The sequence below is a fragment of the Pan paniscus genome, chromosome 15, assembly GCF_029289425.2.
Source record: "Pan paniscus chromosome 15, NHGRI_mPanPan1-v2.0_pri, whole genome shotgun sequence".
NCBI classification, from domain to species: Eukaryota; Metazoa; Chordata; class Mammalia; order Primates; family Hominidae; genus Pan; species Pan paniscus.
In genome coordinates this window covers 79,211,852-79,238,731 of record NC_073264.2, presented here as the reverse complement: position 1 = coordinate 79,238,731, position 26,880 = coordinate 79,211,852, and the positions used below count along the sequence as shown (strand labels likewise).

The window sequence follows — 26,880 nt, the reverse complement described above, 5'->3', positions numbered from 1 at the left end:
GTAACCCTAATTGCATTTAATTATTAATGCATATTAATCAACTTACTGGAAACTTCATTATTTCAGAATGGATAAATTGTAAAGTACTTAACGGGTCCTAGTTGAAAACTGCAGCCTCCTTGAGCTCATCTGTTTGACTGCCTCAGGACAAGGAATACCAGAGCTTTATACAAAGAAAAGGAGCACTAACCCCAGCTAACAATCATGAGGTAAGGAGCAGTCTTAACTATCAGACTAACATCCATGCCAGGCTAAGAAAGTTTCAGGATCCTGCCAAAGTTGGCTTTCAAAAAAGTAAAGATCCTATTAATACCTGGCCACCATACCATTTAAAACACAGAAGCTCAAGACTTTGGGAGAAAATATCTTGACTTGCTTCCAGTGACTGAATACATGTTCCTTTAAATACAGAAGCTTTATATCTAAAAGAGTGCCTTCTTCGAATTATTCACCTTTGAAATCACACACTTAAGCCAATGATATACCATGGCTTAAAACATTCATGGAACTCTGCTTTTGGATATAGCATTAAGTCAGATTGATCCACCCAACAAAACTAGATTTATAATTCTACAGTCACTTGAGTCTGTTTGTTTTCCCAAAAAATATTAGCTAGTTTGATAACAGAGATACCTTGGCTTGGCTCTAAATGACTCCAGCTATTTCCAAATATAAAATCCACCCCCTTAAAGAAAAATATCTGGACCACTGAGAATGTTCAAAGCAATGTGCCACAACATGTTGGTAAGCAGCCTAAATAACAAATAAGAAGCCAGTATAAAGATTATTGCCCCCAATTCAATGAATAAACATACATATGTAACCACATGTGTATTTACATCCATATTTGCAGATTCACAAAAAATTACCAGAAAGGTATACATGCATTTTGATGGAGGTCTTCTCAGGAAACCAAAATTATGGATAATTTATTTTTTAATTGTGTTTTCCTGTACTTTCCAAACTTTTTGCAACAAACCTGTATAACTTTTGTCATCAGGAAAAAAACACAATAAATATTTTATAAATATATTTTTAATGTGCCACAGACCCTGAAGGCAACTTGAAATCAGCAGTTATAACAATGCTTGGCTCAGGAAAGCGCCAATGGATTAAATACATTGCTTTCCATGCTACCACTTTTGAAGGGCACAACCCTCATTTAGAGGTACAACTTCTATTATGTTTGTTTTTTTAAAAAAATCACTCTCCATTAACTTAAGGCCATATCGTATAATGTCATTCCATCTGTGCCAGTGGCAAGTAAGCATTGTAATGAAGACCTTCGGGTACATGCAGTCATTAACCCCAGTGGACAGAGCCCAAGACAGACCTGCACTGTACCAAATACCATCCCACTACACAGGGTCGTGGTCCAGAGCAAGGCCCCTGTGAATTTCTCTTGAAAAACCCTACACCACACTTGAGAAACCTTTCTAAAGGAGAAGAGAATAAAGGCATAACCCCATCTGAAATGTAATTTCTTATGTTCTCTTTCACAAGATCTCCAAGAGTATTGGCAAGAAACAGCAATAACAATAACAGTGGTTGGAGTGGCAGGGCAGTCCCCAGTGCTTCAGGTACTATACGCAAATAAGAACTTCTGCTCCTTTTTCAGGGACCAATTGCCCCAGACCCAAATTGCTTTATGATGTCACAGTTGATGCTCACTGAAAATGGGAGGGTAAAATGCAGTGAGATAGAGCCACACTGGCAAGAAAGAGGCAAGGTTCTTGCAATAAGGAAAATGGAGAAATTGGATTCCCGAGATGGGTTCTGAAGATTTCCACCAAATCACATTTTTTTACAGGAACCAAATTTTCCCTTTCTTGGTGCCTCACATTTACCCAATTCATGACATTATCTCTTCTAATCTTTCTGATGTGGAATCACCAAAAATATTCAATAACAATGACAACAAAGTTGTGCATACTACTTAGAAAAAAGGGAATAGAGGAAAGAAAGTGATCATTACCATGACTTGTAGAATGACCTGCGTGGTTTTGGCCAGTTGAAACTTAGAGGTACCTCCTTCTTACGTGATAGCACCCAGAAGCAGCTTAGATCAGCTGAGGAGTCAGGGAGGGGATGGGCAGAAGGAAGCCAACAGAAATGGTTGAATTGCATCTGTCAATTATTTTTAACTACAAAAACTTTTAACAAAAGCCTAAGATTCCAGAGAAAACCATAGGGTTGGTGGCAGTGGGCGGGGGGGGGGACTCCCCACCCCCACCACCACCAAGGGATACAGAAACTACCTGGCATCACTATATCTTGGCTGACAAGGTGAACCCTAAAAGGGGGATATGTAATTTTGCTGTATATAGACTGTACCTGACATTTAAAAAAGAGGACACCCAAATGCAGAGAGTGTAGAAATTTTTCTATAGAATTCTGCCCCCTCCCCATGTAACCAGCTCCTAGTAATGAACAGCAAAGTGCATGGGAGAACCCCACTCTGGGCTTCTCCGGCTTCACAGAGATGGTGAGTGTCATAGAATCCTCTACGAGGATTCCCTTTCCAGTTGGCCTAGGTATTGGGACGCTCTGACAGAGCCTTGAAGCCACTAAATGTCTTCCTTGGCAATAAAAGCCTCCCTACTGTGAAACATCTTTAAACTGCTCTGCACCTCTCAAAAACAGACTCCTGAAAGATACCACTGTGCATCTGTAATGATGTAAAAGAGAAATACTTTCCTTGCCAAGGAGCTAATCATTCAATCACCACCTAACCTTTTAAAAATGAATTCATCCACACTTCACTGGGCTACCTGTCTATCTAAAAATCAGGAAAGCATCATGGGATGTGCCTGATAATAGTTCAACAGATGGTAGAACTTTAAATATGGAAAACAATCAACCAATCAACAAAGCAATGAAGTTTCTGAGCATATGTTCTTTAGACACATAGTACTAGACACTGGAGGAGACCAAGTGTGAGGGAGAGGTTCTGCCTTTACTAACTTTTTGGTCACTCCTGGTGAGATAACTTACTCATTAAACGCTGAATACTTTAATAGTTTGACAGTTTATAATCACTTTCACATAAATTAATTCAACCCTTCCTATATACCTATGAAGGGTGTGTTAATCACCCTGTCTCATCATTATGTAATCTAAAATGAGGGTACAAGCAGTGTCACACATAGGATACGATGATGGGCAAATGCATAATGTAATTCATGTTATGGGCTTGTGTTTCACAAAGGAAACAGAGATCTAAGCTTTAAAGGTGTAAAGTATCTAGGTAAAAGTAAAGAGAAATAAGGGCACTTATGGCAGACAGAGTGGTGTGAGCAAAGGCACAGCTACATAATCATAGCAAGAGAATCAATCACTGAGCAACAGAAGACCGTGGCCCTGGAGAGAATGCAAGGCTCATGGCCATTTTTAATCCCATACAATGACCCAGAATGAATGCCAGGAAAAAAATGGAAGAATGCACTAGATGTAAGAGTCCTTGGCAAAACGATTCTCCAACTTTATCTAGATATATATGACAGTCCCATGTGATACCACATAGAAAATGATGATCAAACTAGGTTTCACAGAGATAAGTGGCTATCAAAAGGGATGTTTACAGAGAGACATCTGGGTCCTGAGTCATGGTCCTGAGTCATCGCTACACGTCCAACACCGCTGACTGGCTTAATCATTCTTAGCTACCCCTTTCTTCTTCTCTCTGCCAAAAAAAAAAAAAAAAGAAAGAAAGAAAAAAAGAGAAAGAAAAAAGAGAAAACTAAAGACAATTCTAAGTTTGTGTGTATATTGTGTAGTTTAATTATCATTCTGAAAGTCCTCGAAAAGTTTCTCATGAAAAACATCACTGTAGTGTGAAATGATGTCATTACCAGTCATTACCAAAATCTAGAATATTCTTGCATTCCTATAGTAAAGAATTTATAATCTGTTCTCTGGATCTTTCTAAACAGGTGGTTAGACCCAGTTGGTAGACAAACAAAAAAATGGAAGGTTTAAAATAAATCATAATATTTCACTCGGATACATCATTCGCTGAATTCAAGCTTTGTCCAAACTGCATTAAACCAGAATGTAAGACAGTGTCTCCATCCATTGCGAAATTTTATGCCAGTTGTTTCAGAGCTGTGTGCCATTCTCTTCTCCATGGTCTGAACTTAATGGCCAGATATTTATCAGTGTCCTTTCGGTAAGCAAACATCACTTATTCCATATTATATGCTGCTTCGGCTGCACCACAGAGGCAGCCTGAAAATGCCTTGGCAGCACGGCTTCTGCATTTCCCTGGAGGAGTTAAGCCTTAAGCAGGCATCTTATCCAGATGTATCTTCCCCTCCAGACTGAGTCTTATCACCACCTCAGTCACCCTCTTAATCTTCTTCTGAGAAATGAAGACTGGGGGCCAGAAAGCAAGATTGCATAGTGCCCTCCCAGACTCCTGCACAAGCGCATCTTTCTTCTACAGTTGCATTTTCTGAAAGTTGAACATGTAGATGTTCCAAATTGAGGGATCCCATTATGGAATCTTCAAAGGAATAAAATGAATATCATGGTTCCTTATGTAGGACAATATTGCAAAGTTTAAAATATGCTTGCATCCAGATGACTAGATAGGACATATCTGTGTCATTTGTGCATATGTGAATAGTTTTAAAAGAATGGCAGCATTGTGACTGAGGCTTCCACTTCCTATTATCCTGTCCGCGGTGATATAAGCTTCTTCCTTCAAGGAGAGATGCTACTCAACTATAGGAATATGCTCCAAGTAATTCAAGGTAACTCCATTGCTCAGCCTCCTTTCTTTCAGAGATTACCAGAAAGAGTGCGGAAAGCAAAATGGACCCCACGACCTTCTGAAAAGGATGACCACTAAGCAGGTCTTAACACTGTCTACAAGAGAGTCCTTATGTTTTGGAACATTTGAGATTTACAGGAAGCCACATTGGTTTAGAAGTGAAGACTCTCATCTCTAGGAAAATGAATTCCAGTGACCTATTTAGGTGGGAGGCATGGTAAGGATTAAATGCTTAATATTTATCGAGCACCTGCAGTGATCTATGTCCTGTTCAGAACATAGCAGAGGAGGCATAACTTCTCTTTCAATCAGGTTAATGTGGAATTGATTTTTGAAACTTTTTAAAAACACAAAGTATGATGCCAATGTTAAACACCAGTCATATTGGGACTAGTGCTCACCTAGGCAGCTGCCTAATATGGAAGGAAAATGTGGCCAATCAATAGCAGATCTATACCTCTTTCCCAGTGTGGTATTAGAGTGTTTTCACCCTCGGCAGCATGTGCAAAGGTGCACCATCCCTTTGCTCAAAACTGTGTTAGGAATCAAAAGGGAATTCAGCTTATTACTATAAGTAAATGGCTCCCCTTTACAATCAAGAGATGGGGCTCAGACAAAATCTAGATAGGATACACACACTGGGCAACAAGTAAAAGGCTCTGTTGGAGCCTTTTGCAAAATGCATATCATGGTTTCTCAAGACAACTGAGCCACCTGGTGTTAGAAAGTTAACAGCCAAAGCACCTTTCTCTCTCCCTTCCTCAGAAGGCAAATGAAGACTTTCTCAAATGACCCTCAGTACAGTGGAAGCCAACATCCTTGACAATGAAGGTGGATTCAGCATTAAGTTTCTCGACTCCAAAGATCCCAAATAATGGTCTGGGAAGCACTCAGGGGCACACCCTGTGTTGTGTTGGTCTAATTTGGATTGTGCAGACAAGTTTGAATCCATCACTGTCTAGATGAGACACATTCATATTGGCAACAGCAGAATTACTACTAGCTACCATTTACTGAGGACTTACTATGTGCCAGACCTGGTGTCAGGCACCTTACCTACCATATTTCATTTAATCCTCACAACAACCCTGTGGTGGATGTATTATTATCACCATTGTACAGATGAGAAATTGAGGGTCAGAGAGAAATGAGTTGTCCAGCTGGTAAGTGTTAGCATTGGAATTCCAATCTCAGGGCATGAGATCTCAGGTCCCGTTTCCTTAATCACTCTACTATTCTGCCTTTCACAATTATAGCTACCATCTACTAAACACGTACTTACATGCCATGTTTAATGATGGGCAGATGATACATGTCATCTCATAATGTAGTACGGAGAGTAATTCAGCAACTGTTTAGCCTACTGAGGACTGACCTTATATACTTTGCCAAGATGTTTTCTAAGCAGAAAGGAAACAAAGGTCACTGCTCCCAAGAAGGTTGTCATTCTTCCTACTGACCCAAAGTGAATCCTAAGACAGCACCATGATGGGTTTTCCTATTGGGATAATAATGCAGCAAGAACTCACTGAGATACATAAATAGCAACTCTGTCTGAATCCATTTTTAAAAGTCTGAATTATAAAACGTTTTTAAAGAAATATAATTTTTTCACTTTTAGAAAAAACATAAAACTAGACTAAGGTAACGATGCATTGCCAAGTAAAACTCCTGAATAGCTAAGAAAAATTCTATTTATCATTCCTCTTACTTTTGCAAAATAAAAGTGTTTTTCTAGTGCCTGCAAACAGTTGATTCTCTTAAGAAGATGAAAGAGCTCCTCTGGAATCCAACTGTTGCCGGAATGATGACAAACTCTAAATTAGTGGTTCCCCAGGAGGATCTATATTAGTGAATACATATTTTATCTCAGATTTACTTTTTTAAATAGCTCTTTTTCAAGGAATGCAAATAGTTTTAGCCCATCATCTCATTTACTTTTATATAATAAAGTAGGATAAGTTGTGATCCATAGGTGAAGTTGCATCTCCCAGGTGACACACTAAACTGAAATTAGAATCCAAACCCGGCGATTGGGCCTCTTGGGTCAGACTTGTTCTTTCTTCCGTTTCTTTTCTACCTGCTGTGGTGAATTATGCCCATCCCTTGCCTTGACGAGTGAAATCTAGAACTCCTTCGTCTAATTGTTTGTGTTTTTGTGCATAAATTAGCAGTTAATAATTTTTAATAACTATATGTTAATAATAATTAATTATGTTTAACAATAATAGAGGTTAGTCAAGGAGGAAGTCTATACCCAGCCAGAGAGGAAGAAAATGGAGAAAGAAAGAGATTTGTTTATTTGTTGTTTGTTCATCTATCTGTCTGTTTTTAAGTTTAGAAGAAACAAGAAGACCATGGCATGTGCCAGAACTGCTAGAAATTTCCCCATTCTAGTCTCTTTTTTCCTCCTCACCACAAAACTTCAATTTTGTTCAGGGCTACAATATACTCAGCTGGAAACATTTATTTTCCCAGACCTTCATAAAAAGGAGCAGTCATATGGCCCAACTCTGGCCCCTGAGACAAAAGCAGAAGTCTATCAGGGATTTCTGAGGAAAACTTCTGTTTTTTGTTTTTTTTTTTTTCAATACTGGCACCTTCTCTTCTTTTCTCCTTCCTCCTTCTTTCTGCTGGGGGCATGATCACAACTCCTGGAGGCACAGCAACCATCTTGTAGTCATGAGGATGAAAGTCACATACTATGAACGACAAAGCCGGAAAAAATGGAAGAAGCCATGGTATTGGATGACAACCATGGGCATCTACACCAGCCATGAACAGCCCCATCCATCACCTCCGGGCTTCTCTGTGTAAACAGAAATAGCCCACTTCATTTCATTCATCATAATCAGAACTTCTATTATCTGCCATCAGAGAGATTTGGAGGGTACACTAAACAAGGTAACCAAGACTTGGGATGTTTAGAGCTGAACACACTATAGAGGTCATCTAACAGAAATGCTTCTTTGAGAAAATGAGGAAAGCAAGGCTGACTAGAGAAGGGAAATTCCTCAGGTTAGAGTCATTCTTAACCCCTCTCAGTCCACTGTTCTTTCTACCATTCCACATTGCCTGCCCCGAAGAGTTAGAGTTTGGAATGAACTGCAAAGAGAACTGTCTCTTGGGTAGCCAGATAAAAGTCAACTCTGGGTGAGAATAGGCCAGACTCAGTAGCTGGACAGAGACGTATTCAAAAACCCTATTAGAATAGTCCTTTCTCTTGCAGACAAGCACTCATGGACCTCTATAACTAGAAGTCGGAAACAACTGTTAATTAAATTATTTTAGCAGTCTTCCCAGGGTAAGCTGGAAATTGTGTTGATTTTATTCTTCTTTAATATAAAGTGGAAAATTTCCCACTTCTTATTTGAGAAAAATTGATCAAAAGACAGTTCTTTGTCTGTGTAGTCTATACAGTCTCTGTACAGAGCCTTCCCTATCTCTAGAGGCTCAAGACATCCACTCTGGAGCCAGATGCCTGGGTTCAAATCCCAGGTCCACCACTTACCAGATGTATGACCTTAGGTAAGTTACATAACTTCTCTGCACTTCCTTTTTGTCACCTATGAAAGGTGTATGTGGTAGTAATACTTACTAATAAGGTTGTCGTGAACATTAACTGAGTTAATCTATGTAAAGTGTTTAGAAATATACATAGACACACATAGACATACATGTATGTTATCATTATTCTGATAGCCATGATCACATGAAATGGAAAACTAAGAAAAGGAAAACCCAAGTCTCCAGGGATATTTTAGCAAGCTGAGAACAAAAGCACCCATATGAATGACTTTCTAATCTGAAGGACCTGACCAAAGATTTGTTAAATGAATGAATGAATACCATCAGCCAAAAAAAGCTACAACAGTTTTTAGTGCTTAACAGGCCTGATGTCCCAGATTCCTATAAATCTCAGGTAAGACACCCAAGAGTAACAGAGAAGACAAAAATTTTAGTCGAAGTTTGCAAATATGGTTAAGATTACTTTAGCTACAAATTACTATTAGTGAATAGTAAGAAAATATGTAATTGTACTTCTGGCTTATGTTTCTTTTGTGATCTGCTAGAAAAATACAGTGTTTACATTAGTTTTAATAATAAAATTATATTTTTCCTTTTAAAAGAGATGGAATGACTATAAATCTGTACTTGGAGGCTTAGTAGCTCCAGTGAGAATGGAAGGACATATGTAGCACCTGGGCTCAGAAGACTGAGTCCTGACATCTTACTGCCACTTGGTGGACACTCACAAGGACAATGAGGGCAGGAGACTAAGATCAGAATTCTAGGCACTGGGTATTGCTATGTGAGCTTGGGCAAGTCATGTGACCTGTTTGGGTCTGTTTCTAACAAGAAAAATGAGGGACTTGAATTCTATCATTACCAAGGTTTCTTTAAGTCAAGTGATTCTAAGAAATCCTCTATTGGGATAAAATTAAAAGTTATAGGATATAAATTGTGATAAATGTCACAGATATCAAGCCAAATAATATCAATAAGGTTATCCTTGAGACCCTGACAAACTTGGACTGTTTTACCTACTTTTAATGTACCTATCGCTATTAACTTGCGTTTAGTTTCTACCATGATTATCAACTTCTTGTTGCAGAAAATGGTGTCTTTTGCATTTAAAATATCTAAGCTATTGCAATGACCTGGTATGGGGCCAGGGAAGACGGCACATCTCCAAGACCATACTCCCCAGAAGGAAAAATAAGGTAGAGAGAAGTGATTAGAAAGACCTGCAAGATGGAAATTAAAAGTGTGCACAAAACTTCTATCAGAGAAACCACAGTGAATGCCACATCAATTCTGGAGGCAAGAGCGAACTTACAAGACAAAGTCAAGTTGCTTGCTGTAGAAAACATCTGTTGCTGCCCCAGCATCTATTCCCACTTCGCCTTTCCCAACATTGTTGAGAATTTTAGAGCCAAGCAATTTGGCATGGTTGACTCAACCTCCAGCAACAGGAGTTGAGTCCTGATTGGCCTAAGCCATTCTATGTAGCCCATGGCCACAGTGATTTGTTGAGGAAAGGGTACATGATCAAAATCAAGCCAATTAGGGCTAAGAAGACTGAGTCTTGGGTTGAAAGCTCAGAGAGGCAAAGTTTCTCTTTCTCTTGGATATTAATGACAGAACTGCCCGGGAAGATGTCACAATCATCTTCTCATACAAAGGGAAAGCCTACTTGATAATGGGGCCAATCTCAAGGATTGTGAGAGCCAAAAAATGGGGAAAGAAGCCAAGTTCTGGTCACTTCATTTGAGTCCTAATTAAAGCCTTGCCCAAACCATTCAGTTCCAAAGCAAATAGAGTCCCCTTTTCAGCTTTAGCCAATTTGGATTGAGTTTTCCATTATTTGAGACCAAAAACTTCTTAACTGAAATACTTCCTGTCTGTTGGAATGGAGAATATTAACCGCCAAATGAGACTGCATATCAGATTCAGTCGTGATTCAGGAGACAAAATTACCAAAAGCAAATGAGTTAGCAGAAAAGAACTAGCAGAGCAGGCCTGAGGGAAAGGGGGGTGATAGAATTCCACTAGAAGTAGCTGGCTCACGTCTCCACCTAAAACAGCAGGCCCACACTTTCTCCTGGTGTAATAGGATGTCTTATGTGGGAGGAGTACAGACAGGACGCCTGTGGGACTCTCAATCTGCCAAAGCATGGAGCAACTCCACTGAGAGTTGTATCAAAACCCCATGTTCTGTCAAGAGAAAATAAGAGAAGGTAAAAAGGCTTGATAAATGAAAATTTTAGATCATTGTTTAAAAAGGCCTGCAAATGTCCAATATGACCCACAGTGCCCAGCACTATGGGGTAGGAGCCTCCAGGCAGCAGCAATACATGCAGACAGATGATTTGGTGTGGTTTCAGGTGGGTAATCCATTTGTGGGTAAGACCCGGGCAAATTGAGAAGCACAAGGGGAAGGGTGCCACTTCTTGGGGCAAAAGGTTGAAGTTCATGAGAACTGTGCAGTAAACCCCTCCTCTTGCATCTCTAGTATGGTTTCTCCTTCTTCACTTCCATCTCCAACACTTCAATAACTTAGTAACTCAATATTACACAATCATCCCTCAGTAACAGTGAAGGATTGGTTCCAGGACCACCCCCATGGACACCAGAATCCTCAGGTGCTCCCTTATATAATTACTTAGTATTTGGATATAACCTACACACATCCTCTTGTACACTTTAAATCATCTCTAGAGTACTTATAATACCTAATATGATACCTACACATCATTTCATTTGTTTGATTCAACATAGTACTAGGCACACAGCAAGTTTAAGTTTTGCTTTTTGGAACTTTGTGTAACTTTTTTCAACTGGATATTTTTGATTGAATACACAGATGCGGAACCCACAGATATGGAGGACTGATTGTACTTTATAAAGAACTATGCAGAAATACTGGAATGTCCTTAATGTAAGCTCCACAAGGGAGGCGACTTGTGCCTGTTCATTGCTCTATCTCCAGCAAACAACACAGCATCTGAAACATAAAAGGTGTTCAATAATACTCATTGAATGAATGAGTGTACTTGGCAGGCTGCTGATACTAGATCCCAAGAAAGAAAAAGGGACTCTGGCTACAATGGAGAAAGTGAAGCATTTCACAGGAAAAGGCTGGGCTGGTGTAGGTGGGGAGGGGAGGGTTGATGGGCACGTAGAAACAGCCACTTCCTCTTTGGCAACAGACAAAACTCTCTATGAAAATATTTACTATGGAGGGGATTGATGGGGTAGTCAGAGGTGACTTTCAACCAATACACATTAGATCAGCTGTACTGGTTGTTTATAGCTGAATGGTCAGCGTCATTGTTATACCGGTTATTAAATACTTAGAATATCACCCTAGAAAGAGTGCATAGTATACTCTCTAGTCTGGAAAGCATGACCCCTGGGCATGGGCATGACTAAGCATGCAGGGGAAAGCCACCGGATCAAAAGAAGAATCAAGACAGCCACAGCCAAGACTCATAAGATAAGACTTAGGTTCTGTGACTCGTGCCTGGATACTTTTTTCAGCAGCCATACCCTTTGGGGGCCTGAGATAAATTAAACAAAGACCAAAGTAATCCAAATTCCACAACTTAAAAAAATTTTATTAATATCACATTCTACCATGAGGACCAAAATTTAAATGCTTGTACCTGGTCCTAAAATAGGCATTCTGAATAAGGCTTATATGAGGGGGGAAAAATACCCCTTCTCCTACTTTGCCATCATGATCTTTGCCCTCAATTTGTGGATGTTTATCCCAAGAAGTCCCCATCTACTTTGAATCTCCAGATTCAAGCTCATTCATTTATTCTTGCATTCAAATAATGTGCTTTGAGCTTATACTCCATGCCAGGCACTGAAGTTACAGCAATAAACCAAAAAGAAATGATCCTTTCATTCTGAGAGTGTATAGTCTACTAAGAAAGAAAGATAATAAGCAAATAAACAAATAAGATGGGTCTTTTAGACGGTACTAAGTGCCATAAAGAAAATAAAACAGGGCAATAAGGTAGACAGCAACCATGGCAGAGGGAGAAGCTTTAGAGAGAGTGGCAGGTAAGTATATTTTGAGCTCAGACTTGGATGAGATAAGATAGCAAACCCAGCAGATATTTGAAGAAAGAGTATTTAGAACTTAAAAACACATGAGGGCAAAGGCCCTAAAGGTTAGAATTTGCTTGGTGTTTTCAAGAAATTAAAAGAAGTCCAGTGTCACTTGAGCATAGTGAGCAAGGGGAACCCTGATTGGAAAAGAAGTGGGACAGGAGGGCAGGGGCTGCTTCGAGGAGGGGTCGGAAGCCATGGCTGGGAGTTAGCATAGTCATCAAAGTTTAATGGAGAGCCAGAGGATTTTAGGTAAATGAGTGACATCACCTGACTTACATGTTAAAAACTCATGCTCGTGTGGCTAAGGTGGACACAGAAGACGTCAGGAGCCAGGAGGAACAGGAGTCTGTTACAGGACTCCAGGCAAGAGATATTGGTGGCTTAGGTGGTAAGGATGGAAAGAAGAGGAAACCCACCCCCCTTTGGGGTTCTTAGCCCTTGGAAGAGTTTTAGTCCCTTCCCTGTGTCCACATCAAAAGGTAATAATGATAATCACAAGAGCAGCAGCTCTGAGCAGTAACTGTATGCCAGATACTGTCCTCATAACATCCTTTTCACATGCAATCTCATTTCATCTTCTCAATGAATCCATGAGAAAGGTTGTTAGGGACTGAGCTGTGATTCCCCAAAATCCATATTTTGAAGCTCTGCTCCCAATGTTACTATATTTAAAGATAGGACCTTTAAGGAGGTGGTTAAGATTAAACAAGATCATAGGAGTAGGGTCCTAATACAACAGGATTGGTGTCCTTATAAAAAGAGGAAGAGAGGACGGCATGGTGGCTCACGCCTGCAATCTTTGGGAGGTCAAAGCGGATCACCTAGGTCAAGAGTTCAAAACCAGCCTGGCCACCATGGTGAAACCCCATCTCTACTAAAAATACAAAATCAGCCTGGTGTGGTGCAGGCGCCTGTAATCCCAGCTACTCAGGAGGCTGAGGCAGGAGAATCACTTGAACCCAGGAAGCAGAGGATGCAGTGAGCCAAGATCGTGCCATTCCACTCCAGCCTGGGTGACAGAGCAAAAACTCTGTTACAAAAAAAAAAGAAGACGAAGATGAAGAAGAAGAAAGAAGAGGAAGAGAAAACAGCTCTCTCTCCCTCTATGTTCATACAGAGGAAAGGCCAGGAAAGGACACAGAGAGAAGATGGCCTGCAAGCCAACAAGCGAGGCCTCAGGAGAAACCAAACTTGATGACACCTTGATCTTGGACTTCTAGCCTCCAGAACTGTAAGAAAATGACTTATGTTGTTTAAGCCACCCAATCTATGGTATTTTGTTAGGGCAGCCTGAGCACACTAATAAAAAGGTACCTGCATCAAATAGCATGTAGAGGCTGGGCGCAGTGGCTCACACCTGTAATCCCAGCACTTTGGGAGGCCGAGGCAGGTGGATCACAAGGTCAGGAGATCGAGACCATCCTGGCTAACATGGTGGAAACCCCATCTCTACTAAAAATACAAAAAACTAGCCTGGCATGGTGGCGGGTGCCTATAGTCCCAGCTACTCGGGAGGCTGAGGCAGGATAATGGTGTGAACCCAGGAGGCACAGATGTTGCAGTGAGCGGAGATCGCACCACTGCACTCCAGCCTCAGCGACAGAGCGAGACTCTGTCTCAAAAAATAATAATAATAATAATAGCATGTAGAACAGGGTCCTCCTGGTTAGACTTCCTGAGTTCAAACCCCAGCTTCACACTTCATAGCTTACCTACTTCCTTGGCTTCTGTTTTGTTTTATTGCTTTTTAGCTTTATTGAGGTATAACTGACAAATAAAAATTACATATATTTAAGGTACACAACTTGATGTTTGATATATAATGTGAAATAATCATCATGCTCAAGCTAATTAACATCTATCACCTCCCATCGTATTGTATATATGAACGATGAAAACACTTGCAAATTTCAAGAATACAACAAAGTTTTGTTAACTATCATCACCATATTGTACACTGAATCTCCAGAATTTATTTTTTATAACTGAAACTTTGTACCCTTTAACCAATATCTCTGCATCTCCCCTGCCTTAGCTTCTTAACCATGATGCTCTATTGCTTGTCTAATGAACAGCAAATGACTCCAATGAATATAAATTATGTCAAAATTATATTAACCCTATATACCACCCAGTTGAAGATGAATATAAAATATCCTCAGCCTAAAAACCAGGTGATCTATTAGCGAGTAGCTCTGTTTAATGGAAAAGTAATGAGGGGCAGGCAGAGGATAGTATTTATACTGGAGCTCAGTGAGGAAACAGCTGTTCCCCCAAAAGCTTTGACTCCAAATACTTGGCACCTAAATAAAAAATCTGTAAGATCTCCCTCCTTTCAACCTCATTCTGATTGAAGCCACCCTCAAGAGGTTCCATCAGGCACACGGAATCATAGAATGTTAGCCCAGGGAGAAACAATGGAGTTTCTATCTTGTCCAGGCCCTTATCTTGACAAGTGAGGAGATGGAGGTGCAGAATGATCAAGTGACTGCAGAAATTTACAGTTAGTGGGGCCACTGTTATGGAATTGTCCAACTGTTGCTTTAATAAATTCCATTTTTAAATCTCTCTGAAAGCCGTCTGTATATTTTAGCAGAACAGCAAGTCCCGCCTCAGACATGGCTGAAGTTCAGGCTGATCTAATGAGCAAAAAAGCTTGAAGGAAACCTCCTGAGGCTGCTTCTGGCCATTATTTTAATCCTTTTTTCAAGGACATGCAGCACATACCACAGCCAGGTGGGTGGGAGCAACTCCTCCAGAGCAATTCAGCCACTGGAAGAGATGGGGCATCGTGTTCCCAGCAGATTTTTTTAAAATAAATGCTCATTTCCTTTCACATTTTGCAAGAGGACCATTTAGTGACACAAATTTTTTTCCCATTCACATTCAGCTGCCTACAGGCATGTGACTTCATGACTTTCTACAGATGCTTCCAGGCACTGATCACGCCAGCTCTTTGTCACTGATACACTCCTGCCATTGAGCTGAAGTTAGCAGGAGGATGGAGGTGGCATTTTTCCCTTGAATGGCTGAGAAAATCCCTCGCCCCCACATCCAATCAGCCTCTGGAGTCTGCCATTTCTTCCTTCCCAATGTCTCTCGCATCTGTTTCTCCCTTCCCCTGCCACTGTCACTGCTCTGGTTCAAGACTCGATCACTTTCTGCCTGGGCTGCTGCAACAGCCTCCTCCTGCCCTTCCCACCTCTGGATTTTCCCTCTGGATCCACCCAGGATACCAACATTCGAGCCATCTCCCCACTGTCTTTATCACTCCCCTGCTCAGAAACCTCCAGTGGCTTTCCATGGCCTAATGTATGAAGTCACATCTCCTTAGCTCAGAATTAAAACCCTGTGTGTTGGGCCCAGTCTGCCTTTCCACTCCACCCCCAACAAGCCCTGTGCTCTAACCAACAGATTCACCCAACGTATCCCAAAGACGTCACACATCACTTCCCGTTTCTGAAATTTTACTCATGTTACTTCACTTGTCTTTAATGACTTCCTGACTGTCTTCCATCAAAGCCCTATTGATTCTCTAAGAACCAACTCTGTATTCATTCATCCATTTTTTCATTCAGCAAAGAATGACTGAGAAGCACATTGCCTCTCCCAAAGCGCTGGGGAAGCAGTGGATGAACAAGGCAGATGTGATATTTACAGTCTAGTGACAGTGAGAAATAAAGAAATATACAAATAATATAAAGTAATATCCATAAATGCAATAATGGCCTACCCATAAATGCAAGAAGGGTTAGTCAGGAGAAAAATGGAGGGAGAATTATTAAGCCACCTCCTTTGGAATGGGAGGTCAGGAGGCCATCTCTGGAGCAGCGACATCAGAACTGAGAGCTGAAAAGTGAGTTGGCCTTTACCACTCAAGATAAGGAGTCATGAAAGGCTCCAGAGGTGGTGAGGGAGGCAGAGGTGGGTCTGACCTCCTGAGAAATTAGAGTACAGAAAGACAAAGCAGGAGCCAGTCTCCAAAGAGATGATACACACTCAGAAACATTGTTTACCTGTCCCTTTTGCAAGCATAAGAGGACTTGTGAAGATGTACTGCCTGTTCCATCACGGATCTGGTTAAGCCAGTGGATGGTGACACCATCGAATAAATAACCTACAGCCAGCTAGTTAACAGTGACCAGGAGGACAACCTGCGTATTGATTCACTCAGAACTACTGGGACATTCCCAATGCTCCTGGCATGTTTCCTGGCCTCTCTTACTCCTTTGTATGTTGTATATACTCACACACACACACAAATCAAGGAGCACTTTGTACGTGTGTGTATGTAAGGAAGTAAAGGTATGTGCTGGCAGGTACTAGGGATACAGGATGTTAGAGTTAGCCTCTGTTAATCTCCAACCCTTCCTCATTCTCTGCTCCTGACTCCTAACCACACACCATTTCTGGACTTACAGGCACAGTGCAACTGGAGCCAAATGTCCCCCAAATTTGACCAATCCTTGAGACATCTCTGGTTCCTCAGCAGGGAGAGTGCAGTTGGCCTCTGCCTCACCACCCTTGCCAAGACTGCAACAGTTTTAAGTGGATCCTATGCACTCTCCATTGCTACTCTAAATTCTATGTCCAGGCACAGAAGTGAAAGCTACAGGAGTCCCCTAGGACAGGCCCTGGCAAGCGGCAGAGAACTCACCTTACGGAGGAGACTTGTGCCTCCTTTAGTTGCTTTTGAAGGGGCTGGGAATGAGCATGTGGGAAGAGGGATAGACATGCATGTCATCAGCCCTTTAATAATGAGTAGGTGAAAAGGGAGGAAGAGGGTCTCCAGGCAAAGGGAACAGACTGGGGAAGGACCTTGAGGGGAACAACCTTGGTGTCTATAAAAAAAACATGTTTTCAAAGTTTGGCTGGAACACTGAGAGGGACAAAGACCCAAAGGAGACTGGGGAGGTTGGCAGGGGCCAGGTTACTGCAAGCTACATTCTAAGTGTGATGGAAGGCCACCAACAAATTTTAAGTCAACTATAGCACCCCCTTCCTCCAGGGATCTTCCACACCACTATCTCAAACCCTAGTCTCTTGGCCGTTTGCCATGAGCTACACGGTGACAGCTTCTCCATCGGTGTCTACGGATTCCATGTTCCATGTTCAAGGTACCAGAGATGAATTTGACCCCTGCAAACCCTCATGAGCTGTGGGTTGAAACCTTCTTGTCTAACTCCACCATGTGACCAGCTGCTTTGTGTCACCTTCTGCCCTGCTCCTCCTTGCTGCTCCGTTCACCAATTGGGACTGAAGCCCAGTCCTGTATCCCAGCCTGGAGGCCTGAGGCCCCTGGCCACTCTGCTGTCCTATGACCATTAGTGCTGGCTGCTCCCACATCAGAAGTTCAGCTGTTAGGACTTTTTTTTTTTCTTTTTGAGACAGGGTCTCACTCTGTTCCCCAGGCTGAATGCAGTGGCGTGTTCACGGCTCACTGCAGCCTCAACCTCCCAGGCTCAAGCGATTCTACCACCTCAGCCTCCCCAGTATCTGGGACTACAGGCACACACCACCAAACCTGGCTAATTTTTGAATTTTTTGTAAAGACTGGGTCTATGTTGCCCAGGCTGGTCTCAAACTCCTGGCCTCAAGCAATCCTCCGACCTCAGCCTCCCAAAGTGCTGGGATTACAGGTGTGAGCACCATGCCTGGCCTCTTCTAGGATTTTGATGCCAGCCATCCTCAGACCTTGAGCCACTGTTCTCAAAGTGGTCCATGAGGCATCCACATCAGAATCACCAGAGATACTTCATACATGCAGATTTCCAGGTCCACCCTGGACCTTCTCAATGTGGAGCCTAGACATCTGCGTTTTTAACAAGTTTCCTAGAGAATGTTTTTGGACACACAAGTTTGAGAGCCAATATTCTAAGCCCTGGATGTTTGACAATTTAAGTGCTGGTAGCACTACTCTCCCCAGCCAGTCTTGGCTCACTCTTTTCTTCCTGCCAAAAATTCCTGGGATACTAGAGAATCTAGACCATGCTACCCACAACACAGCCCAAGCAGAGTGGCTTGAACAGGGCTGATACTTTGTAATTATGTTCCAAATCATTGTAAATGGCCTGGAATTTACAGGCCTCATAGCTGCCAATGGGCCACTCCAGCCTCATAGCTGCCAATGGGCCACTCTAGGGTGCTTGCAACTGTACATCATTCTATGTGAGTGAGGGCCATCCTTCCACTGTAGCTAGTACATTAAATCAGATGGCAAGTGAATTCTCACACTGGCTGCACATCTTTTCTGCCAACACAAGCAGTAACCTGGAACTCAGTAGGTCCCTTTGTCATTGTTCCTGCAAAACCACCTCTGTTACTGGACCAGCCACAGTGAATGCATGCACGCCAGATGGAGAATGGGAAAGTGAGAGCTTCCTCACACAAATACACACAACATATTTTAGAGTCACTATTATTACATTTCTTAAGGTGAAATTGACTTGACTTTGCCCACATATGCTTCCATTCAGGCCAATAAGAACAAAAAAATTCGTTGCTTAATTGATTACTATGAGCAACACTGTTACGTGTAATAATTGCCATTCGTGCATATAGCACAGGGACCGCTGGGGAAGTGTCTCTTTCTGGAAAAGCAAAGGTGACACAGTAGGAAGGGCGTGGCTCTGGCATCAGGCAGACCCAGGTTTAATCCTAACTCTAGTGTCATAGCTGAGTGACCTTGGGTAAGATCCCTGGAGCTCAGCTGCTTAACCCCCCACCGAGCCTCACTTTCCTCATCTGTACAGTAGAAATACCATTCATAATTGGCCTGGATATAATAAGTCCTAGTCCCTCCTTCCCTCCCTGGTGATTCATACACCGGCTGAGAAGAGGGGGCCAGTTCCACCTGCAGTGCCGCCCCTGCTCGTACTTGAAGCGGTGAAGTCAGTGTCTGTCCTAGGCCCCTCTGAGGTCCTTGGACCTCCTCATCCTCAGAGGCAGATCTGCAGAATGAATAATGAAGAGAACCATAAGATACCCAAGCCAGGCAAGTGACAACAAACCAGGCTTTCCATAGCTCAGGTCTCCTGCCTGGGTCAGGTCATTCATTAGGTTTAATTACATTCTTCCAAAGTCAGAGGATATATACCTAATGTAAATGACGAGTTAATGGGTGCAGCACACCAACATGGCACATGTATACATATGTAACAAACCTGCACGTTGCGCACATGTACCCTAGAACTTAAAGTATAATATATATGTGTGTGTGTGTATATATATATGTATATATGTGTGTATATATATATATATGTGTGTGTGTGTATATATATATATACATATAAAGAATGACTTAAAGCAAGAGTAACTTTGCACTTCATGCAAGCCCCATGAGAACAGAGAACTATTACTGCTGTATTCCCTTTGTGATCAAGCACAGCACCAGGTCCATGGTAGATGTTGGGAGAACCCTGGCTCCAAGGCATCAAATTTCCACAGAGTAAAAGAATGCTCTCCGCCCCTTTCTCTCTGCCCCTACTCCCTGTTCCTTCCTTCCAGAGTCATGACTTATGTGATCAGTGAGTGTGGGAGAAGGAATTGAAGATGTTTCATTCCAGTCACCCCACCCTGTCTCTCTCTCATTTATAGAGAACCCTGACTTCTAGACACAAATTTTTCTCTGCTTGTCCATGCAGTAAATCTACCAGGATCTTCCCCAGTAATGACAATAATAACAACAATGACAATCAACACCTACAGAGCTCTTACAATATTCCAATTGCTCTCCTAAGCATTTTATGGGTATTTCATTTGATACTCACAATGACATCCTATACGGTACCTTATTATCATTACCTCTATTTTACAGATGAGAAAACAGAGATTCATAGAGATTAAATAACTTGTTTCAGATGACACAGCCACCAAGTGGAAGAGACAAGATTTGAACTCAGGCAATCTGGTTCCAGTGGCCTCATTTCGAACCTCTGTGCATGCTGCCTCTTGTTACACTGTTAAGAAGGAGGTGTCAGTTTGGGGGAATGTTAAACTCAGGGGTATGTTTTAGAAAGCCACACTGGAGGCTATGTGCTAAGCCAAGTTCTCATACTCGGCCAGGACCTCCCAGAGCTTTCAAATGATTCTCAAGAACCCTCTGAAGCCAGGAGAGACAAAAGGCACAGGGTGAAATATCAGATGAGTGTGTATCCAAAGCCACCTGGTAGACCCACCGGGAGGAGAGCCCAGCTGTCTGCTGGACACACTCAGCCATCATCCTAAGTCATTCATTCAACACCAGAGGTAGCGTAGCACAGAAAGAACACGGGCAGCTACGGAAAGCATGTATGATATGACTTGGGTGGGGGAATTATATTAGTAATAGCAAAGATTTGCATACTACCAAACACTGTTCTAAGGTCTTTATTTTATATTATTTCATCCACACCGCAAGCCTATAGGGAAGTCCTATTGTTATCCAACTTGATAGATGGAGAAGCTGAGACAGAGAGAAGCTAAGTAACATGTCCAAAGTCACACAGCATGTGAATGATGAGGCTGAGACGGGAATCCAAGCAGTCGGCCCCAGAGGCCATGCCCTTAACCACTCACTCCACTGAAAGAAAAAGAAATAGAGAAAGAAAGAGATTGAAAGAAAGGAAGCAAGCAGGCAAAGATTTTGACATCAGATCCAACTTCAAATCCTATCTCTGCAAATGTATTAGTAAAGCATTGCAGGTTGCACACAATTTCTGAGCCTCAATTTGCTCCTGTGTACAAACTCCCTCATAGGACTGTGGTGAGAATTCGGTAATGTAACATACGCCAAGTTCACAGGAATGTGGTAGGAAGTCGATCAATGTTGTCCCCAATCCCATACTGCAGTGCCAGGCCATGCGTAGGGCCCTGGGGACACAAAGTTACCCCAAACCTCAGCCCTGCCCACAAGGATCTGCCTGCCTTGCAGAGCTTGATGGAGACCTAGAAACAGGATTGCAATATAAGGTAAGACACAGAGTGAGAGAGACATGAACCCAGGGCCACAGAGGACACAGGAGAGGGTGATTTCTTCTGCCTGGGAGGGTCGGTCATTGGATCCGGATCTTGCATGCTGAATGGAAGTTTGCCAGGTGAGAGAAGAAAGAAAATATTTCCATCTAACTTGAAAGCCTTTTACTGCTGCCACTGTCAAGGTTGGCCCCCGCACTTAGATTCTGTTTTCTCTTCTTGTGACACCGTGGGGGAGGATAAGAATATATGTTTCACCAACTTTTCATTGAAGGCCATCACGGGCCAATAGCAGGAGAGCCGACTCCATCCAGAGGCCTGCCTGTGGGTTGCATTTTAAACTGTTATTGTTTTCTCATAACACAACAGGGAACCCAAGAGGCTGTTTTATATTCCAAATACCTAAAGATTATATCCATTATAGGGATGTATTTGTTCTGGAACTGAGATGATGCTTGGAAAAGCTGCAGAATTAATCACCCTCAAGCTATAAATCTCCTATTCATTTCTTGATGAATTTACAATGACAACTTGTAAATTTCCCCGCACCTACCTACCTACTACACACACACATACATACATACACACATACACACACACACACACACAGGGGCTGTTTAATTGGAAAGATAAGCTATGGAGTCGATTGTATCAGTGACAACAACACAATAATGGCAATACTAATAGAAGCTACAATTCAGTGAATGGTTCCTGCATGCCAGGTCTATACCAAGTGCTAAACATACAGGTTCTCACCCAGTCCTCAGAGCAACCCCATGAGGTAGGCTATACTGCCCCATTTTAGATAAAGTGACAGACTGAAGCTCAGAGAGGTAGGGTAATTTGCTGAAGACACAGAGCTAATAAGCTAAGCCTCAAGCCCGAAGCCAAGGGATGCAGGTGCATGTTGGAAACCAGAAGTTGTCTCAAGCGAGCCTGCTAGTATCAGTGAGAGCTGTTCTTTGTTTGGACCACAAGGCCCAAAGCACTTCCAAGCGGGGGCTTCTAAGGAGTCAGGATGCAGATTCTCTGGAGTTGTGGGTAGAGCTCATCATGCCCAGTGCCACTGGGCTGGAAAGAGTAGGAATGTGGGGCTTGCAGGAGCAATACTTTGAAAACCAAATAAGTAGGCATCTGTTTCAGTTCCCATCCATAGCCTGGGTGGTGGGTGAGAGACCAACACAGAGATGCCTATTAAATGAGGGGTGGAAGGTAGAGGAAGAAAAAGAGGAAGGGAGGGTAAGACAAAGAGAAACATAAGGGAAATTAGCAAGTTTTCAGAAAATAGAAACTCAGGAAGCAGTTGCTAGGGCAATGTAATAAATTCCACCCAATGACATATTCCTCACCCAGAAGCCCTTGAGACAAACCAAGCAAACAGAACACCAATACCTACTTTATAACATCTTACAGAAGCTGCCTCACTCAGGATAAGATCTGCAGTATCCCCCAAATAAGCCTGGGACCTTTGCACTCCACACCTCTGACCCAAGCCTCAAGACAAGATTCTATAAGGGCAAAGCCTGAAGAGTTTATTAATTAATGTTATTTATTCAACAAATATTTCAACTATTGTAATGGGCAATGAGCTGGGAGTGGATGATGCAGCAACGAACAAAATGCTCACAGGGTGTAACTCCTAGTAGAGGAAACAGACAAAGAGGTAAAATATAAGGTATATTACATGGTCATAAGTATGATGGAGAGAAATAGAAAAGGGAGCTAGGAAGTATCAGGTGGGAGATGGGAAGAGTGACTTTCAATAGGAATGTCAGAGAAGGCCTCACATGAAGGTGACAGTAAGCAAAGATATGAAGATGGTAAGGGAACAATGGAGGAGGGAGGTTTTCAAGTAGAGAGGACAGCAGGTGCAAAGGCCCTGAGGCATAAACATGCCTGGCACAGTCAATGACCTCCAAGGCCAGGGTGGCTAGGGCAGAGTGAAAGAGAAGTGGAGTGGCCAGAGACACCAAGATCAAGGAGTGGGGATGTCTGAGGCTACTGTAGGAACTTTGGCTTTTATTCCAAATAAGATGAGAAAGCACGGAAGGTTTCTGGGTAGAGGAGTGACATGAAGAGATTTATGCTTCATCAGCATCATTCTGGGTGTTGAGGATAGACTTAAATGGTACAAGATAGGAAGCAGAGAGGCCAGTCAAGAGGTTATTGTAGGAATCCAGGTGAAATATAATAGTAGCTTGGATCAGGGTGTGGCAGAAGAGGCCATTAGAGTACCCAAATCAGGATTGGCCAAAGGATTGAATGAGGAATGTGAGGGTAAGAGGAGTCAAGACTGACTCCAAAGTCGCCCACACCCAGCTCTGAGTTCTTAGCTGAATTCTTATGGAGACTTCACGTCTAAGCCTCCTTGATATCTGAGTGACAGTTTATTCTTCAATTTTGTTTCCTTTCCTTACAGTAAGTGCATGAACTGGAGATGTCATGGGAATAACAATGTATGGGGGAAAGGAATCCCCTTTCACATTTAAATCCTTCCCATTAATTATGTGCCATTCACATGCGACCTCATTTAATCCTCCCCACACCTCCAGGAGATGAACACTGCAATCATCATGTTATAAACTAAGTTTCAGAGAGATAAACAGCTTGTCCAGAGCCACACAGCAACATTTGGTCCCAAAGCCTGGATCTCCTGATAGCGTGTCTCATGAACTTTCTATTACTATTACCCTATAGCTGCCTCAATGATTTTGGTTTTGTCAAAGTTCATTCGGCAAATAATTATTAAGCATCTCTAGGGCAAATACCAGGCGCTGTGCTTATTTCTGGGTCATAGCAGGAGAGTTACAATCCTGGCACTTAAGGCATCTCAACCATGACTTGGGAGGGAGACAGACCCAGCCACCTCCACTCTCTACATTAGGAAGTCCACACCTCTGTTTTCTGGGGAGGGAAGGAACAATGTGTCCTCTGTGCTCCGCTCACCCTCCTTTTCCTCTGCCCTTCCACACAGCTAGGTAGGCAGGCCCTTCTCCCTGGAAAATGCTATAATCCAGCTCTAGACCCACTGGATTGGAACCGGCGTGCTGACCTGGTGCAAATGAATCGCTGCAGCGAGGCCACCAGCTGGGTGTGGCAGAATTGGCTGCAAGCAAAGAGACAATAAAGAAATCTCTAACATGTGCCAAGGGAGGGATTATCATACGGGCTCTTGCTTTTTATGAAATAGGAAAAGCGGATTTTTCTAGTTGACTGCATTTGATCGTTTTTCCTCCATTTGTTTTAAAGTTGAACATCTGATCTGGCAGGGACTTCTCACACTCAGCTGAAAAAAGATGTCTTTTGGGCTCCTCTCCCAGGCTCCTGTCAGAGGGGATGAGGGTGGAGGGCTTAGGGCATCACTCCACCACCCTCTCCACATACAGCACAGCCCTTGGCATAAATCTGCCTAAAATTCCTTCTAATTTTGTCTGTGCTTACCCCCCCAGGGACCTCATCCTTTTGGGCTTAATATATCGCTTTTTATTTTTCCCATGGTCTCACAATTTTTTCTATTACTTCTGAATCTTTTTATAGAGCTGGCTTCTCTTCCTAATATAAATTATTACTTCCACCTGGAAGCCAAGAAGAGGCCACCTCAATAGGACCGGAAGGCCCAGAAATCTCCCCTATCCAAACCCAAACCAAGCACAATTGTTGTTACTGCCCTGAGACTCTCACCTTGGACCTCTAAGTCCAGGGGGCTGGAAGGTTCTGAAGCAGAAAGGCAGCAACACGGAGCAGGGCAGGGCATGTCAGTGTTCAGTGTACAAACCTGCCACCTGGGATCTCGTTAACATGCAGATTCTGATTCAGTAGGTCCAGGGTGGGGTCAAAGATTCTGCACCTCTAACCAATTCCCAGGTGATGGCCAGGCTGATGGTCCACGGGCCACACTTTGAGTAGCAAGAATGAAGGCGGAAAGCCCATGGGTTAGGAAGCCTTGACTCTACCATTAATTCACTCCAAGTGGACAAGATTGCTGTTTCCAGATGCGGTTTGCAGAATGTAAACCCCTTGTGATGCTCCTTAAAGAAAGAAAGAAAGAAAGAAAGAGAAAAAGACGTTTATGATCAAGGTTAGGTAGGCTTGGGAAATACTACATACTTTATGTGTACATTACACTTGCTAGCAAAGGCCCTGCAAAGTTCTGTTTTGATATTATTTAACTCTGTATACCTCAGCAGGATGTACTTACTCTCTGGGTGAAGAGATACTTAACCCTGGAGACAGTCTGTTCATCCATCCCTAAGCAGAGACCCATTTGAGGGCTTGCTCTGAGGTTTTTGAAGCTACCTATGAACAGGAGTCAGGGAATCTATCAACCTCTGAACTCTTGGGTTAAAGCTACTCAGCACACAGAGTTTCAGATGATTTTACCACTTGCCCACCAGAGGGAAAAAACCAACACCCCAGCCCTCACATAACCTCTGTTTCTCTGCATTGAGAATATCTCCAGAAGCACCCCATGGTTCACAGGCCTGCAGCCGCACCAATACCTGCCCTCAACAAATATTTGAAGAGGATCCAGGGAGAAGTTATAGACCCAGCAACAAGAGATGCTGTTTGCCTGGCATCCTATATGCATGTGTGTCAAAGGGACTATGCCCCAGACTTGTTGTGAGATAATAATCTCTCTTGTTCCCAATGTGATTTGTAAATTTCAACCACTGAAATGCCAGCCATAATCCATCCTTGTGGCAATCATTCTGTTTCTGTCCAGGAAGGGGTGTATTCTTTGGGTCCTGCTATCACTTAAGCACAAATCTGCCCCCTTAGGTATATCCCCTCCTCCCTTCTTTCTGGGGAAGTCAGAGAGGGGCCACCAGCATATTCTCCCCTCAAGCCTAAGATCTGGAGACAGACCCCACAGCAGAGTCTCAGTTCTAGAGAATGGGTGCGTATATCTAGGAACAGAATCCTGGCACCACAGGAACTCACGGGGGCTGCCTCCTACAAGACCAAAGCCTTGTTTTGCACAAAAGAGTTCATTGGCTTAAAGTCTATGGATTTAGGCAGCAAAACCAGGAAACCCAATTGGCCAGTGACGTTGGGGAAAACTTTTCTCTTTCAGAGGCACCTGCTATCCTAATCCTAACCTTGGAAATATTCCACACCAACAAGACTGGAGCAGAGCAGGCAAAACTCAACTTTCCTACTCTACTTCTCCTACAGGATTCATAGTGTCAAAGGCCTTATAGCCAGTGCCAAGAACCGGCCTTCCCCGCCTCTGTGGGAAATAGTCACAGATAACTGCAGCAACTCTTTGTCTTCATGGCTTCCCAGGAACTCAAGAGCTGACATATAAACAAAATAGATGCAGCTTATTTATTAAACCTACTGTTACAAAAACGCTCTGTAACTTGAAGCTATAGCATCAGCAGCACTGAATCTCTGCAAGACCGGGAGGTAAATAAGAGGGAAGAGACCAGCAGCCAAGACCCCATAAAATTATTTCTTTCTTTAAAAAAAGATTTTTTAAATATTCAAGCACAAAGTATACTAATGGGATTGATAGTCTTATTGAA

The 26,880-nt window shown here is 42.6% G+C and overlaps 1 protein-coding gene across 1 annotated transcript in view; it reads right to left on the bottom strand.

The window, feature by feature from the left end:
- NRXN3 (neurexin 3) overlaps positions 1-25,526 on the bottom strand; it is a 1,742,415-nt gene extending 1,716,889 nt beyond the window's left edge. Inside the window, exon 1 of the mRNA XM_055097889.2 lies at positions 25,034-25,526. The gene's annotated coding sequence lies outside the window, so the exon portion shown is untranslated. The remainder of the gene's footprint in view (positions 1-25,033) is intronic.
- Between the last annotated feature and the right edge of the window lie 1,354 nt (positions 25,527-26,880).